Raw genomic sequence first — 15,900 nt, forward strand, 5'->3', positions numbered from 1 at the left:
TGATGAAACCAGGGTAGAGTGTCTGCCAAGAACAGGTCAGGTTCAAAACAGGAAACCCCAGGGTAGTGATAAATGAACACTTCTCTGTAGATTTTACATGGATCTCTAGGGAAAGTGCTGGAACTGATCTCATTCGACATTTTTTTTTACAAGTCACATTGAGTAGGAAGCACACAATGAGCTCTCCAGGTTTGCCAACCACACTAATCTCTTCCAGGTGCTGAAATGCTAAGGTAATGGGGAAACGCTGCAGGAAGCTCCTGCCGCACTTACTGGAAGGGGCAGGAAAATGGCCCACACAGGGGCAGGAGCAGAGTGGGGTCGGGAGAGGGGAGCCAGACTCTGCTGCTCTGGGTCCCCACAAGCTCCACCGGTGCCCTTCCCAGGGATCCTGCAGATCCAGGTGTTGGTGTGGGCGGTGGGGGACAGGTGGGACAGGAGAGCTGGGGTCCCTGCCCAGCGGGGGAGCCCCTGTAACAGCCCACTCCTTCCTAACCTACACACAGAAGCTGTTCTTTCCTGGGTACCCCACCTTCATGCAACTCCTTCGAGAAAGGCTGGCTTTCCGTCCTTACGCAGTGCTTGGCTCTGTGGTCACCTCCATGGGTTCTCTCCTACCTGGTCTTGAATTGTTGATATTCCTTGTCTTCTGACCCTAACCCTCCCCTCTGCTTGGATGGAGTGTGGTGTGTGGTCAGCTGGTCCCGCAGCTGGGTACCGCACCCCCGGCATCATTTGGGCTGCCCACCCCTTTCGGTGGACCTGGCCCACAGTGCCTCTCCTCCCCGACCCACGCTCCTTGAACGAGCATTTGCTAGAGCAGAGAAGCCCCACCTCAAAACATTGTCCCTGGGATTAAGGCGGATGCTCACCGTGCTGCTGGCACTCTGGGGGTGCTCCTCCGTCTCGCCTTCCCTGAGTCCCTCATATCTGTTGGGATTTTCACCTCAACATCAGGTACTTTCTTCAGCTTATCCTGCTCTTAATTTCGGATGGATTTAGGTTGCTCGTTTTCCCCTTGGCGCTTCCCCTCTCCTCCACCTGTCCCCACAAATGGTTCTGATTCTTGTTTTCAGGCATCACAACCAATGTCCTCCTAGAGGTTAATTTCCGGTCACCAGGAACCGACCAGCCTGGTCTCCACAGATGGAGGATTTAAGTTAGAGGATTCATGGAAAAGAGAAAGCCTTCTAAGGGTAAGAGATTCATCCTAGTGTATATATTAATTCCTGTATGTTGTTATTTGTTTGCTGTAGCCCTATAAAGGTAAACTTTCTTAAGTTTAACTTGTTTGGAGGGCAATTAATAATAGATGCAGGCAAGGATCATCAGTGAGTACCAAAATCATCAAGTAATAACTAGTCGAGAAATGGGACATTTGCATGGTGCCAAAATGTCACCCCACAGAATTACTTGCCAATCACAAGGGGGAAAATAAATTTATAAAACAGAAACCTGTGATCAAGTGACCAAATTTAGCATCATTAGTAGAGGGACTACAACACATTATGGGTTTCCGTATGTCACATGATGTGAAATGTTCTTGCCCCAAACAGTTAATCTTAATCTAACCACCTTAATTTCTCAAGTAGGGTTTTGGGAAAGAAATAAGCCCTAACAACCTAAGGCATGTGTATAGAGTTCTCCAGAAAAACAGACCAATGGGGGATATAAACACAGACAGACAGACAGACAGACACACATAATAAAGGTATTTATTGTAAAGCACTGGCTCATGTGATTATAGAGGCTGAGAAGTTTCAAGATCTGCAGCCAGCAGGCTGAACACCCAGGAGAACTCATGGTGTAAGTTTCAGTCTGAGAACTGGTAGGCTCGAGACCCAGAAAGAGCCCATGTTTCATTTCAAGTCTGAAGGCAAGGGGATCAAAAGGTGTCCCAGCTCTGAGGCCGTCAGGAGGTTCCTCTAACTTGCTGGGCGTCAGGCTGTTTGTTCTGGTCAGACCCTCTCCTGATTGGATGAGGCCCACCCACATGAGGGGGGCAATCTGCTTTACTCGGTCCACTCACTCCAATGTTAATCTCGTCCGGAAACACTCTCACAGACCCACCTGGAATAACGTTTGACGAAATGTCTGAGCGCCCTGTGGCCCAGCTGACACATGGGATTAATGATTACAGCATTCTTTGCATGTAATGAATGAACTTCTCCCCTATGAATGGTTTTGGTATAAATAGTCACTTAACATTTCCATGTTCTGTGATTCAGAGGCGGGACCCCCGTTGAGAAAGTCCAGTTTAGAGGAAACAGAGGGACAAGAGAGGTGAAATGGCACGACAAGGAAACAATCAGAAAAATCCAGAACGTGGGCTGTTCTGCAAAACAACTAACCTGGTTTCTTTCAAAAAGTCAATGTAAAAATAAAAATAATAATAGTAATAATAATAAATAGTCCAGGAGAGTACTCTGGAATCAAAAAGACAATGACCAAATGCAATTTGTCAACCTTGTTTGCATTCGGTTCTGTAAAAAAGAGCTATAAAATTAATTTTGGGGACCTTTGGGGAAATCTAAATATGGACTGGATATTAGATGAGATTAAGAAATTACCGTAAATTACCTTAAGTGTGATAATGACCTTGTGGTTATTTTTAGGAGGTGCATAATGAAGTATTTAGGGGTGAAATGTGATTTCTGAAACTTATTTTCAAACATCTCAGCAAAAAAGTACACAGGTAAAGCAAATGACAAAAGGTCAACAATATTAAACCTAGGTGGTGGGCATATGGGTGGTCAGGGTGCTCTTCTTTCAACTTTCTATATGTTTGAACATTTTTATAAAAAAGGGGCTGGCAGGGGGGAGAATGGACGTGGGGAGCCTTTGGAGAATCTGAAGATCATTGAAAATATCACAGGCACAGGAGCGGTCTGTAATGCTAGACGTGGAAAAAAATCTCTACATTCTGTGAGGCTCAAATAGTAGTGTTTGGGGCTGAATCGTGCCCCCTTCCCCCCCCCCCCATTCTTATGTTGAAACCCTAACTCCGAGTACCTCAGGATGTGACTGCCTTCACAGAGGAGATTAAGGTGAAGTGGATATTAGGGTGGCGTCCTTACCAGACGAGCAAGTTTAGAGAGAGACTGGTAGAGAGAAAAGGCAATGCGCTATGGGCTAAATGCTTGTGTATGTTGCCGCCCTGCCCCCCTGACCCCCTGTGATGGTGTTGGGAGATGGAGCATTTGGGAGATAAGTAGGTTTAAATGAGGTCGTGAGAGTCCTTCACAACTCATTTGTTGAAGCTGTGTACCTCTCAACGTGATGGTATGAGGAGGTGGGGATGTTGTGAGATAATTAGCAGCAGATGAGGTCATAAGGGTGGAGGCCTCATGCGTGGGATTAGTGCCCTTCTGTGAGTCATGACAGAGCTTGCCTCTTCTGCTCTGCTCTCTGCCATGTGAGGATGCAAGAGGTTGGCACTCTGCGACCTGGAAGAAAGCCATCACCAGAGTGTGACCAATGCTGGCACTCTGAGCTTGTACTTCCAGCCTCCACTTTATGATATTTTGTTATAGCAGCCTGAGCTAAGACAGCTCATGATGGGATTAGTGCTTTATAGGAAGAGAAAAAGACACTCGCACTCTCTGCCAGGTGAAAAGGCAGCTGCCTCTGAGCCAGGAAGAAAGTTCTTGCCAGAAACCGACCAGGCTGGCACTGTGATCTCGGATTTCCAGTCGCCAGGGCTGCGAGAAAACACATTTCTGTCATTAAAGCCACCCGGTCTGTGATGTGTTGTTAGGGCGCCCCAAGCAGACCGATGCACTATATGAAAACACAGGGAGAAGACAGCCATCTGCAAGCCCGGAAGGCCTCAAACCTCTAGTTTCCGGAACTTTGAGACTTTTTTTTTTTTGTCATTTAAGCCACTTTGTTAGCGCAGCCCTAGCAAACTAATACAAATATCATTCACTGTTGTGTACCCTTCCTTAAATGAGGCACGGCGCTGGCACAGGAAAACGGGTGTCCAAGCGAGGCAGAGTTCAAACTCTTCTGCGCTTTTCTGTGGTTGGCACAAGGCAAGATGGCAGCTAGAGGCCACTCGCCTGAGAGGAAGCGGGGAAGCGGAGTGGGGACGAGGCCAGGGGAGCCACTGGCTGCCGCAGTGTCATGTTCTCTGGAACCTTGACCACGGAGTTAGAATTTGCTTTTCAATAATTATTTCCTTTTGTTCTCCTGTGATATTAGTAGAGTTATGTTTTATAAATAGGCTGCAAGGTGGGAAAAAAGGTATTCGCGATAATTGAAAATAAGCTTTTCCTGTGAGAGTAAAGCTAGGAAGAATCAGCTTTTGAGAGACAAGATCAGCAGTGTGTAGAAGTAGCTCACTCTGAGGACATGTCCGTGATGCTTTTAATGAGCCGTTGTATGTAGAAGGAGCCCCAGCTGTGGCTTGGACAGACGTGAGCACAATCCTCCCTCTTCCAACTAAGAGCCGTGACACTTGGGCCACCCCTTCCTCATCTGTAAAGTGGGCGGAATGCCATCTACCTTGTAGAGGTACTGGGAAGATTAGAGTTGCTGGATGTGAAGCCCTAGGCCTGATTCCTGGGCGCGGCGAGTGGAAGCCGTTATCGCTGTCGCTGCTTTATGCGAACACCCAATGAAGGTGATGGAGACGGAGCATCAGGGGAATGCAAGTGCATCTGCAAGAAAGCTACCTTATAATTAGAGTTGTCAAAATCACACGGACAGAAGGTAGAAGAAGAAGGTGGTCGCCAGAGGCCGGGGGAGGGAGAAATGGGGAGCTGTTATTTGATGGGTACGGAGTTTCAGTTTTGGAAGACGAAAAGCATTCTGGAGCTGGATGGTGGGGATGGTTAACGTACCTCTGAACCGCACACTTAAAAATGATCAAAATGATCGATTTATGTTATGCGTGTTTTACTACAATAAGAAAAAAATTGAAACAAACAAAAAAGCAAGTTACCTTACTCTGTGATATAGCACACTGGATAAAAACACAGGGGAATTTTTAAAAGAACCAACAACTGTCAGTCATAAAAAATAGAACAACTGAGTGTGTAAAAAATGGATAGTCTGCAGAGCAAAAAAAATCACTATAAACAAAGTCAAAAGACGAGGAACAACCTGGAGAAATATTTTCCATTTATGTCAAACAGAGCTCATTTCTTTGCTGAAGAAAGAAGGCCACGTGTTAAGAAAATGGTCTGCAAGGAATCAAGAAAATCTAATTGGGGGATCACTTTATAGATTGTGTTCGTGTCTAACTTTTTTAAATTTAGAATTTTTTTTTAAATAGAAAAAAAAAAGAGAGAATGGTCTGCAAGAAATCTAGAAAAGGAGAGAACAGAACATGAATTCTGTAGTTTCTCCAGAGGCACCCATAGTGGGGTGGGTCGTTAGGACAGGACTTCAGGCTTCATAACATCCTCGCTCAGCTATTCCTCTGGAGTCTCCATGTCCCTTTTCTCTGAATTTTATGCTAAGACCTCTTCAGACACAGAGTAGGTACTAATAAATATTTATTGAACGATTTTATGTGTTCGACTATATTCGTTTCCTAGAGCGCGCATCACAAAATACCACAAACTGGGTGGCTTAAAATGATGAAGACTTTATAGAGGCTAGAAGTTTAAATCAAGGTGTCAGAATATAATATTGAGTGTCTACTGTAATTGAAAAAAGAAAAAAATGTGTCAGGAGGGCCACGCGCCCTCTCAGTGCTCTCGGGGAGGACCCTTCCTTGCCTCTTCCAGCTTCGGGTGGCCCCAGCATTCCTTGGCCTTGCCTCTCCCTCCATGTGGCTTTCTACCCCCTGTCTCTGTGTCTCTTAGTCTTCTCATCTTTTAAGGACACTAGTCATTAGATTTGGGACACACCAAGATGATGTCATCTCAACATCCTTAACTAATTACATCTTCAAAGACCCTATATTCAAATAAGACCACATTCTGAAGTTCTGGGTGGATGTGTATTTTGTGTGTGGGGGGACCCTATCCAACCTACTATACAGAGCTTTTTTAGTTGCAAATTACAGAAAACCCCATCTAACTAGCTGAAACAAATAAAAAATAACTATTGGGACAATTAATAGAAAAGCCTAGGAATATATGGAACATGAAGAATGGCTGGACCGAGGAGCTCAGTTTCTGTTGTTCATTCAGATCTGTCTTCAGTTGCGTTGGCCTCATTCTTAGGCTCCATCTCGTGCTGCCTGCCACCTCCAGGCTCAGGCTCACATCATACTTACTGGCAACAACCCTAGCAAAAGGTATCTAATACCTCTCCCTAACCAATATCAGCAAGCATCTCACGCATCTCATTGGCTTTGATTAGATTTCATGCCCATTTCTAAACCAATCATCGTGGCCAGGCCTGAGTCTACACCTTAGCTCTAGGGCCAGGGGTAGATTCGGTTCCATTGGAATTACACAGCCTGAGGATGGAGGAGGGTTTCTCCCCAGAGTGAACTTGGGGCACTGTTACTAGGAGGAGCGTGAAGGGGTGCAGAGTAGTAAAGGATGTGGCCGTTCGCTAGACTGTTGGTCTTCCTCCATAGTCAAAGAGCTTTTAGAAGGCAGCAACTCTGGTGTTTCCTGTCTGTGTTTGGGAGCCCCGGAGAGCAGCAGACCCTCAAATATTTGCTAAGTTGCTTTGAGTTGTTAACATGATTTAGTCTCCGAGGGTTTTATCCATTATAAATCTGAGACCTAGAACCAGGAGTGATGCCACCCAGTCAAGATACTGCCCTTTGTAAAGCCCTATTTAGGTAGACCAGTTGGCCCTCTGTTGTGAAATCATTCTTTAAAACACCCATGAAAGGGAACTGAGAAAGAAAGTTCATGTTTGGGTCAACATGGCAGGAAAAATACACAACTGGTAGGTGAAACCGAGGAAGAAAGAAATGCATCCCCGCCTCCTAGCTTCGTTTCTGCACACCGTGAATCTCAACATCTGCAGGGATGGAGTATTGTTACTCTCATGTACCCAGGAGCACTGCTGGGGAAAATAAGAGTCTGAGTTTGGGCGTGTGCCATCCAGTGGTTTAGGCCTGAAGCGCTGGACCTTCGACACTCGCAGAGGGGCCTTGTGTCCCAGGCACCAGAAAAGCCAGTGCCCAGAGGTGAAATCAGACGGCCCTTTAGCTAGACGCAGCTGGACTCGGTAACCACACTGGGGAGTTTAATTTGCTGACCTAGATGTAGTTTGCAGCCCACAAAACCTCATGCCACAGCAAAGCTTTTCTTGTGCTGAGACAGCTGGCTGAGCATGATGTTGTAATGACTCAGTTCTCAGTAAAGGGTCTGAAGAAATTAGGGGCAGGGCTATATAGCCCTAAGACCACAGCCTCAGGAGAGCTTTCTGCTGATTCCAGGGTGAGAGAAGGGGAACCTTCTCTTTGTGGGTACTGGCGTTTCATCAGAAGGATCGAGGCTGGGGCTTTCGGTTCGAGCTGTGTGTACACAGTCCACACATGATGGTCAGACAATTATACTTAGGCTGATAATTCAGACTCAACCACACAGGCTGAATGCATTTTTGGAAAGTAGTCTTCAAATCGTGTGAATAAAATTACATTTCTCCTTGACTTCCATTTTGAAATTGGGACTAGGTTTACATGAGGAGGGCTACTTCAGTAAAATGGGTTGAAAACTGTGGGTTCTGAGGACCTCCCCTTAAATACGTAGGTTGAACATGTGCATAAGCCTTGGCCCCCACCCTAAACCCCACTAAAATATTAAAAAAGAAGTATACATCTGTAAGAAAGATAAGATCAGCAGAGAGAGGTCAAAATTTTTTTTTGATGTTTAGTAGAAATAAATTTACTTTGGATATACTTCCCTATTATGAAATATATATCTAATAATAAATTGTTGTCATTAGATTCTGTAATTACTAACATTTCACTACATTTTTTTCTCTCCCTAGCTATAATTTTTTTTTTTTTTTTTTTGCAGAGAGATCTGAAAGTAAATTTCAGACATCCTGACATTTCACCCTTGTCATAGGTTGAATCATTTCCCCAAAATATAGGTTGAAGTTTTAACCTCCTGTACCAGCGAATGTGAATTTATTTATAAATAGGGTTTTTGCAAATGTAATCAAGCGATGATGAGAGCATCCTGGATTATTGTGGGCCCTAAATCCAATAACAGGTGTCCTGATACGGTGAGAAAGATTTGAAGTCACTGAGGGACACACAGGAAAGGACACGGGACTGTGGAGGCGGATACTGGAGTTAATGCTGTCTGTCACAAACCAGAGAACACCAAGGGTTGCCAGCAGCTACCAGGAGCTAGGAAGAAGCAAGGAAAGGTATTCCCTTAGGGCCTTCAGATTAGAGCATGGCCCTGCTGGTACCTTGATTTCAGACTTCCAGCCTCCAGAACTATGAGAAGATAAATTTGTTGTCATAAACTACCCAGTTTGTAGTAATTTGTTATGACAGGTCTAGAAAATTAACACAACCTCTAAATACAGGTGTTAGTAAAATGCAGGTGTTTCATAGGGGTAAGAATATTTTTCTCATAACCAACACATCATATTAAGAAAATTAACATTAATTCTATAATAGCCAATCCATAATTAAAAGGATCCAATTGGCCTCCATCTCTCTTTTGGAGATTTTTTTTTTTTTATTAGGATCCAGTCAAGGTATTCTTATATTAATTTGATTGTTATATCTCTCTAATTTCTTTTATTCTAAAGTAATCCATCGTTTTTATGACGTTAACTTTTTCGAAGTGCCTAAGTATTAAAGAAAAAAAATTCTTCTCCAACGATAAGGAAGACTTTATTCAAGATTATTGTAATTAGGGAGAGATATTGGGCTCAACTCCATATACAACAAGAACAAGTGGGGATTTATAACCAAAGAGCAGGATGGGGGGGTCACTGGATGGAAAAGTACTAAGAGGAGATGTCAAAGGTAGGGGGATTGTTGCTAAAGACAGATCAAGGGCTTAGACATGCATTCGGAGTAGGAGATGAGAAACTTAATCAGATTATCAAGGGTAGAGGGATGGTTCGGCAGTATTCTTTACCAAGGCTGGGCTGGGCAGGCCCAAAACAGGGTAGGGACCAAGGTCTAGGCCTAGTTACAAGAGGGTTCAAAGGAGCCTGACCGAAGTCTGGTCAAGAGAGAGCCTTTGTCTTACGGTACATTCCACACTGTGAATTTGTCTTTTCGATTCCTCTTGGTATAGTTTAGCTTGTTCCTCTATCCACATACTTCCTATAAATTAGAATGTAGGTCATGAGGCTTGATGAGAGTCACCTTAATCATTTTTGGGAGGAATAATTCATAGGTGGTATTGTGTATTCAGAAGAAGGCACACAGTTGTCACACTGTTAGTTTGATAGCTTGGTTAACATGGTCACCTCCAGATCTCTCATTGTAAAGAGGAAGTTTCCCCGTCGTAATTTGTAAGTCATCTGTGGATGATGCTTTAACCTAACGTGAATATCTTACTCTCTAATAACCTTTCATCCAATGGTTCTATTGATAATCTTTGCCTAAATCACCTATTTTATTGGGGGCTGCAAACCAGCGATTTCCAGTTCTATCATTCCTTCTATTTTTAATTAGCTGGTATTTTCTTTCCTTTCCCTCTTGTTTTGACTATCACTATGGACACATGGGTTTTCTAAATTTGTTTTACCAGTTATAGTCATTTTTCATTTCGATGCTCAAATTGTCCCAAATTTGGCCAGTAAGAATCCCTACTAGCTAGCGCCTATATCTCTGAATACTTCCTTGTCTTCTGGAATAACTGGATGCCCCAGGCTCATTTTCCCTGCCTTAGACTGAGACCAGCCATTTCTCCAAGGGACGGAAAACAGGGGTCAGTCCTTCTCAATTCCCCTTAAGTAAGGTGTCATTTTCATTACCCATTTAAAATAAGCTTGATAGTACCTAACATTTATTAGGTGCTGTGTACCAGGCATGGTGCAGGTGTTTTCCATGTATCATCTTATTATTTCGCATACTAATTCTTGAAGGTAAATACTCTTACTTATCCGTTTTACAGATGAGGAAATCGGCGTGCGGAGAAGTTCAGTCAATTGCATAGGGCCACTCAGTTAGCAAGTGGAGGAGCTAAAAATTGGAGCTCAGATTTTCTGACTCCAAAATTGAGCTTGGAACTGCTATGCTATGTTGCCAATTTTACTACAAAAAAATAAAAGGAGAGAGAGAAAAAGGAAAAAAACTACTTAAAAAGAACTGACCTTTATAATCTCTATAATTAAAAACAGAACAAAAACGACAATCATGCTTTAAGATGATGGGCATTAAACAAAATTTAAAGAAAGAAATCCTTGAAAAATCTGGTACCTTTCTCATCAATTCTAAATTGCCAGTAACCCCAATTTGGGATAACCTGAATCAGGCCTGGAATGCGATTAGAAAGCTTTCTTACAGCTCAACCAGAGGGCTTACCGTGGAATAAATTGGAGCAGGGACTTTGGACCAAGTTAGTGTTAAAAGCCTTTCAAGCCTCTCACAGCTACCAGCATTTTCTCTGCTTCTCGGGTGGTCTATTCAGAGCGAAAGCTGTCCAGGTTAATGAAAGGGATAGCTAGGAGAGGGAGGGAAAGCTGCTATGATTATGTAACTGTCCTGGCTGTCATCGTCCCAGGATGGCTGGGGAAGCGAGGTGGGGAACTTGCCAAGTCGAGGGCTGCGATCGCCTGGGGGAAGGGGCCCCTTTTTTCTAAGCTGCGCAAAGACTCCCCATGGTCTAGCAGAGGCCCCATCCGAGTGAAGTTCTTCCAGTACGAAACTGACTGTTCTGGGTTCAAGGGCGAATGACTTTCTCTTATCTCTTAATGAGCGAAAACGTCTTCCTCCCAACAGGAATTTCCAGTTGTAGTTATTAGCCTAGGTGTAACCCGAAATTTAAATGTAATTACATTTCTCTTGGAGCTAAGGTCACCCCTAGCAACCTCGGGTTTCCTACTTTCCTTCTCGGGATGAAAGGCTTTGGCCTTCTACTCAGTTTCTGCTTTCTCACTTTGACTCTAGTGTCCAGTTAGACCTGGGGCAGTGTTTAGTAAGGAGCCTCGACCTAGGACACTGAGTGTCCAGCCCGTTCTCTGTCACCCACTTCCCTCCCTGAGTCTTTGTAGGGCCAGGGAGAGGTACCTGAGTACCTGAGTGAGTGGCGATGAGGGGTATTCCAGGGAGGATAGGTGGGGGACCCATTAAGATAAGGAAGAAGAATAAACAGAAGCAGATGTACCTTCAGCTCACTGAAAAACAGGAAACTGGAATGGCAGCTGATAAGAGCCTGTCTCAGGGCTGGGCTCGGCCTCCTCAGGCCTCGCCCCTCCCCTGGATCTGGCCTCCCTTCCTTGGGGACAGGGCAGAGGACCTTCCTCTCCACCGGAATACAAATCAAGTATCTTCACATTCTTACTATTATCAGCGCCTCTTAATTTTACAAGATGTGCATGGACAACCATTCTCATGTGAACTACAAAGGCGGGGACTGTACACACACACACACACACACACACACACACACACCCTCATACACACACGCATGCACACATACACAAGCACCCATCTAGCTGTGGTTACAAGGCCCTGAGGTGGCTCTAATCCCCAGGAGTGATGGTCCCCAAAACTTCACAGTTATGGGGCCCCTCCAAAGGATGGGGTGTTCAAACTTCACCAAAGGGCTCTCGGGGCCATTTAAGCCTACCCAGCCCCAATCTAGAAGGGGTCAAAGCAGTAGAAACTCACGACCTTATGGCTGTGCAGGGCTGGGGTTCGCGATGCTCTGGGGACCCCAGCATATCATTCTACAGCAGTGTTTCCCTTTTAAAAAAACAAATTATCATGGACCCCGACTTGACTTAAAATTTAAAAATTTTAAATGTCACCTAAATATGTGGAAATGTAAAGCTAGGTATAAACTCTGTGTGCTTGTAAATAGTCTGTAATGATAAAATCAAGCAAGAAGGAAGGGAGAAGCCAGGGTCTTACCGCCCACCGCCAGCTTCGGGGGCGTCTCCAGTGGGGGCGTCCACTGCTCCCAGGCAGACCCGCTGTGACCACGGTGGTTCCAGCTTCCGCCAGGTGATCCCGGGCTCAGGTAGCACTGCCATGCCTCTGTCTCTCCAGCCTAGGGGTGGTGGTGGCTTCCTGCTGTTCCCCTTCCGGTTGCCTCAACCTCCCCCATTTGGATTCTTGGTTTTTCTATCCTGGCCAGCTGAGGTGGGCAGGCAGCCTTTCATAAAGGTGCAGAGTGCAGGCATCTTGGGTGGGACACCCCGAAAGCCCACTCTCGGAAGGAGGTTTGGGTGCAGGGTTTCCTGGGGAGTGTGCGCAGTTAAGACAGCTCAGTAAGCTGTAAGAGACCGACTGAGAGAAGCAGGCCAGGCAGAGGGAGATGACAAAATGCAACGCAGTTGTAAAAAAAGAAAGCCTGGCCCGCAATCACATGAGGGGCTCTGAAGCCAGGATGGCCCTTCAGAGTTGGCCTGCACTGAGGCGGGGGCTGGGATTTTGCATCCTCTCCCCACACTCTGCGTGGTTGGGTTGGGCTGGAGCTGCCCCCAGAAAGGGCTGATGTTGGATGAGGCAGCTCCCTTCAGGGTGGGCAGGAACCTGGGCAGAGGCCACAGTGTCTACCTCAGGTTTAAAGCCCAGCTCTGCAGCTTACTAGTTCTGTGACCTTGATCAAATTCCTTATCCTTGGTTAGCACACGTTTCAGTTTCCTCATCTGTGAAAAAGGAAATTGTGATGAGATTAAGTGAGACTATGTTCCCTCCGCTGGCTTCCCGCCAGGTTGCTGCTGTAATCTGTTTGGTCAGGATCCAGGACACTGGGTCAGCCACATTTATGAGGGGGTGGGGCTCCTGTGCCCAGGTGTGGCCTTCTCTCCCACTTCCTGCTTCCAGGGACCCGGTGGACCTTGCTCTCTCACTGGGTTCTCCAGAATGAGGAAGCTAAGCCAAGGTCCTCTTGCAGCCTGGCCCTCCCAAGTCCTTCCAGCCAGCGCTGGCTGGTTGAGGCTTGTGGGGGAGGGAGAGAGGGGGTGCAGGGGTGTGAGAGCTCTGGATCCTGGTGTCCTATGCCTCAGTCCAGCCATTGAGTCTGGAGCCCTGTCCTGAGGTGACATGTCAGACTCTGTGCTGTGTGCCTTTATCCTCTGTGCATGCCATTTCCCAGGAGCCCCATAGGAAGGGAATTTTTAGGCCCCCCCAGATTCAGGCATTCTTGGGTCCGCCAACTCCTACCTATACTCTTAACACTAGACAAGATGGTAAGAAATAAATAGAATGGAGTGGGGGTGTGTCCAAGGATAGAACAGCACCCCAAACTTCTTCAGGCTCCCATTGCTGCATATGGAGGCTCGATGTGAATTAGAAAAGGTCTCTCCTCTGAGAGGGCACAGCCCACAAGTGCTCAGCTTGGCAAACAGATAGTGTCTCCGGGCAAACTAGGAAAAGGCCCCAAGTCCTCCAAGTGCACTTGAGGTTCAGTGTGCAACCTGCCCAGCCCTCCAGTGACCTGATGAAGGTTCCACCTGACGCCACAGGCTCCTCGCCCCGCCTCAGCCCTGCTGGTTTTCTCGGCGTGCACCAAATCTAATGTATGGCTTTGGGTTCTGCACATTTCATGTGGTTGATGTGTTTTTTAATGACAATCGGGTTGTACGTCACAGGGCCTGCCTTCCTGCACATCAAACATATCTCTCTGCCTTAGGGCCTTACATGTTGCTTTCTGTGCTGACGTTCATAAATTCACTGAGTCCTACAACTGCAAGGGAACTGGAGAGATCACTAACCACTGCTGAGTGGCAGGGGGACCAGACCTGGTTTCCTGGGGACAGACCTCCAGACACGGAAGCACCCGAGCCTGGCGGCCTGTGCCCACAGGGTCTTCCATATGGACATCCCCCCAGTCTCTCTGCTTCGCCCATCATGGTAACTCGTGTCATCCATGGACATGGACAACAGCGTGTATCTCTGGAGAGGCGGTGTGGGACCAGAAGTCGGGAGCCAGCTGACTTTGGGTAGGATTTAGCTGGATTTGTTCCATGCACTCAGTGTTGACCCTCATGACTTTTCTTGAAAAAATGGACGTGGACACAGTGGGCCTGCGTTCCTTCATGACAGCCCTTGACTGGAGCTCAGCATTGTCGCCCTCCGCAGCACGGCAGGAGTGGCCGCAACCCCAGTTTAGGTAACTGGACTCCCGAGTCGGTCGGCCCGAGTTTGAATCCTGGATCACTTGCTGGCTGTGGGACCTTGGAAGTTATTTCTCCATGCCTCGGTTTTCCCATCTGTCAATAGGATGATGAAATTATAGTACCCATCTTACAGAATTGTATAGCGGTTAAGTGAATAAGTGCTTAAACAGCACACGGTACATAATATATGTTAGTGATCACAATGACAACAGCTGAGTTCCCATCGGGTAGAATAGACATTTATGTAAGGTCTCTACAAACATCATTTTATTGCCTCAGTGACCTCCGGATTCGCAGCAATAGAGGTAGCTGGCCTCAGGAAACCCAAGTCGGGACAGTTACTCTTACATCTATGAAGCCACCTCCCCTGAGCTAGGCAATCCTGCAGGCCACCTAGCGCGTGGTGGGGGCGGGGGGCAGCTCCGGCTCCTGGTCTTACTCTGTCTCCACTGGGGCCATGAAGGGAAGCGCCGTGAACAACCAGTTACACTTCCTGTCAGCGACCTTCAAGAGCACATCCTGACATCCCGAGGCGGCCTCGTTCCCCTTAATAAGTCATTACGACCTGTCGACAGCCGAGTCTTCCACGGCACTTCTGGGCACATTTATTTCCAGCCTGACTCCTGCTTGGGGTAATGAGTTTCATGAGCTTACCACCCACTGAGCGAAGTCAGATTTTCTTCTATTATTCCTAAACGTAATTCTCTCAAGCTTTAAGCAGAGCCCCCTGGTTTCTAGTTCAGGATTTGATGAGTGAGTTTGTGGCCCCCCGAACTGTAACGTTGACGATCAAACAGATGTTATCCCTTTTAACTTTCCAGATGGAAGAGCCCTTGACATATTACTCTGTATTTTTACAGCAGCTCCCCTTTCCCCTGACAGCTTGGGCTGGTGGCTCTTTTTCCAGTTTCCCTCTGTCCTTGAGTACAATAAGCACACAGGACAGAAGTCCATCCCCAACCACAAACTCTGCCTTTGACACATTCTATTATACTTGGATGTACATCCAAGTGCCAGATGAGAATTGCAGCTCGATACATGTAAACCACAGTCATTTTGTTAAAAAGAACTGGAAAAAGAGGGCATTGGGGGATTGGTGAAAGAAAAGAGAGTCAAAGCAGTGGGCAGAGCACAAGCAGAGGATTTTGCATCAAGGTATGGGAATGTTAAAGAAGGTGCGGTCTTAGAATTCAGATTCACCTCCGCCCTAGAGCCCCCGTACACAACTGTGCAGCATGGGCCCTACCCTAGGATGCCCTCCAAGGTGGCAGAGGGGGCCTGGAGTCCTCACTCCCCGTGGTCCTGGGTGCTAGGCCTTGTTAGCCAGGGGGCGCGACCTCTTCCTGATTTGCATAAAGACACCTTGTGAACCAGCAGCAGCCCCGCCCATTCTTGCGTTGGTCAGTATGGGTGCAGCTGTGTCCCACAGACAGGGAGGGCAGACAAATCCAGGTGAGAGCTAGGCACGGGGTCTTGATGTGCTCTGCCGTAAAGTCTTGACATTCATCAAGTGACTATTTATTGAGCATCTACTATGTGCCCAGTCTTAGCTTTTGGTGTTGAGAACACAGGAACTGTATCTGTAAGACAGATACAGTTCCTGCTCTCACGGAGCTTACATTATACAGGGGAAACAAATTAACAAGGTAATTAGATGCCACAAGCATCATAATATTCTAGATCGGGGTGGGCAAACTAAGGCCTTTGGGCAAAATC

At 46.4% G+C, this 15,900-nt stretch overlaps 1 long non-coding RNA gene across 3 annotated transcripts in view; it reads left to right on the forward strand.

The window, feature by feature from the left end:
* LOC107519348 overlaps positions 1-4,087 on the forward strand; it is a 37,168-nt gene extending 33,081 nt beyond the window's left edge. For all 3 annotated transcript variants that reach the window (XR_004954031.1, XR_001599099.2, XR_004954030.1), the window contains one exon: positions 1,077-4,087. This is a non-coding gene — a long non-coding RNA (uncharacterized LOC107519348). The remainder of the gene's footprint in view (positions 1-1,076) is intronic.
* Positions 4,088-15,900: the final 11,813 nt, after the last annotated feature.

This window comes from Rousettus aegyptiacus, unplaced genomic scaffold (assembly GCF_014176215.1).
Source record: "Rousettus aegyptiacus isolate mRouAeg1 unplaced genomic scaffold, mRouAeg1.p scaffold_m13_p_13, whole genome shotgun sequence".
In the NCBI taxonomy this organism is placed as follows: Eukaryota; Metazoa; Chordata; class Mammalia; order Chiroptera; family Pteropodidae; genus Rousettus; species Rousettus aegyptiacus.